General features: G+C 42.7%; 1 pseudogene; it reads right to left on the bottom strand.

Annotated features, from left to right (window-relative positions):
- Positions 1-861: 861 nt before the first annotated feature.
- On the bottom strand, positions 862-2,258 carry LOC138144431 (alcohol dehydrogenase class-3 pseudogene; annotated as a pseudogene).
- Between the last annotated feature and the right edge of the window lie 303 nt (positions 2,259-2,561).

The raw sequence follows: 2,561 nt of genomic DNA on the forward strand, positions 1-2,561 counted from the left end.
AAACAAATAAAAATAAAATAAACAAATGAATTTTTGGTTTGTGAAGCCCTATATTCCAGGAAGAAAAAAAGAGTCAATAACAGAAAAGAAAACCAGAAACTAATTATTCCAAATGAGGGTAAAATGCTGCCAAGTATTCCTATCTCTTTATACACTCCTGATAGTGAGGGTATGAGGGCTTATTCATTTGGGATTTTCTTCCCTTATTCTTCTCTTATTTTTTTTTTTAAGCAATCGGGGTTAAGTAACTTGCTCAAGGTTACACGGCCAGTTATTATTTCTGGGTGTGGTGCTGAGTGTCTGAGCCCGGGATTCGATCTCCAGGTCGTCCCAACACTGGAGCCGGTGCTCTTACTCGCTGAGCCACCTGGCCGCCCCCCTTATTCTTCTCTTTCATCAGTTTATGATTCTGTATTGGGATAAGCCAGAAGCTGGGATTTAATTGTCAAGCCAATCACATCCTTTTGCTTACCAGAGCTCACAATGACCTGGAGAGTTGCCATTGTTTGTGTATCATAGACCTTAGCACTAATGAAGAATGGGGCAGGAAACTATATGAATTACCTGCTTCAACTCCCAATGGGTCATCATGGTCAGGTAGCCTGTAAGAGTCATTACTACTACAGAATTTAGAATGCTTCTGCCTGGGTTTGTCCTCTAAGCAACCTGCAGGTTAGGATGAAAAGGGAGAAATGGAAAACTTTTTCAGTTTTTCAGGTCTTTGCCTTTCCTCAAAAAGGGAATTGATTGGATTTGGGGTGTTAAAACAGAGTACAAACAAGAAGAAAACTGGACCTTGCTGGGGTGTACCTCATCTTATGCTGTGGTTGTGATCTGACAGGACTGGGGAGAGTTTTTTTTTCCTTTTTTTTTTTTAGCAGTGCAGAAATCATTTTATCTCGAATCAACCTACAATTAGATCAGTAACAATCTCTGTAGAGATTAGAAAGATCTGTGACCCTAGTGACATAACAACAGATACATCATAAATTATACAAAACTATTATTTACAAGGTCAAAAAGCCCCAGCAGGAGGAAGTGCCCATCAGTCTTTAGCTTCATGTCTATTGGTACGGAGAGGCACAAGGAGTTGAGAGATGCTAACATTCTGCTCTCGGGATTTACATCTTCAACACACTTCAAATGCTCTTTCCTGAGTGCATCAACTCAAAGGCTTCATTAATCTGATCAAAAGGCAGGTTGTGAGTCACAAATTCATCAACTTTGATCTTCTTCAACATGTATTCAGACACCAGCTTTGGGACACTTTTTACACTCTTCCATCCTCCAAAGGCTGTCCCTTTCCATGTCCGGCCTGTAACCAGCTGAAATGGATGAGTGGCGATCTCCTGACCTGAAGCAGCTACTCCAACGATGACGCTGACCCCCATCCTTTGTGGCAAGCTTCCAAGGCTGTCCGCATAACACCAACATTACCGAAACACTCAAAAGAAAAGTCCACTCCACCATCGGTCATTTCCACCAGCACTTCCTGGATTGGCTTCTTGAAGTCTTGAGGGTTAATACATTTGGCGGCTCCAAACTCCTTGGCCTTTGCAAATTTGTCTTTGTTGATATCTACCCCAATGACGTGGGAAGCCTCTGCCACCTTGCAGCCCATGATCACGGCCAAGCCAACACCTCCCAGGCCAAAAATGGCACATGTAGAGCTGGGCTCTACCTTGGCAGTGGTGATAGCAGCACCATATCCAGTTGAAATGCCACAACCCAGGAGGCAGACCTTATCCAGGGGTGCTAAAGGATCAATTTTAGTCAAAGAGATATCAGCCACAACTGTGTATTCAGAAAATGTGCTGGTTCCCATGAAATGAAAAATTTGCTTCCCTTTGCAGGTAAATCAGCTTGTACTGTCAGGCACCAATCCTTTTCCCTGGGTAATTCTGATCTTCTGGCAAAGGTTTGTTTTAGGATTCCTGCAAAATTTGCATTCTCCATACTGAGGGATGTAAAGTGCGATGACGGTGTCACCTGCTTGAAACTTAGTTACTCCTTCGCCAACACTCTCCATGATTCCAGCTCCTTCGTGTCCCAAAATCACGGGAAAACATCCTTCTGGATCTGCCCCTCTCAGAGTATAGGCATCAGTATGGCAAATGGTAGTGGCAAGAATCTTAACTCGAACTTCATGAGCTTTTGGTGGTGCGACTTCAATTTCCTCTATAGAAAGAGGTTTGCCAGTGTCCCAAGCCACAGCAGCCTTGCACTTTATAACCTGGCCCGCCATGTCCTCCTGCCTTCTGCCAAAAGTTTGTTTTCTAAGGAGGTGTTAGGCACCTGGGACAAAGAATGGACCTTTGATTTATATGTTTTGTCTTTTCGTCCTAATGGAGCTAACCAGCTTTGGGGAATGTTTATTTTTAGACAACCTGAAAAGAATTAATGGGAAACAAAAGCAAAACCAAATACAGGAAGAAAATTAAATCCCCCTTTCCTCCCCACTTTCATCAGAAAATATTCATGGAGCAATGATGAGAAAGTTCGTTGGCATGCACAGGGTATATTTTGAAGGTCACTGTACAAAAATAATGAGGAAAATGAAA

The sequence above is a fragment of the Petaurus breviceps genome, unplaced genomic scaffold (genome assembly GCF_028583685.1).
Source record: "Petaurus breviceps papuanus isolate PSGF00001 unplaced genomic scaffold, PetGlider_PUasm1.0 90700, whole genome shotgun sequence".
Lineage (NCBI taxonomy): Eukaryota > Metazoa > Chordata > Mammalia > Diprotodontia > Petauridae > Petaurus > Petaurus breviceps.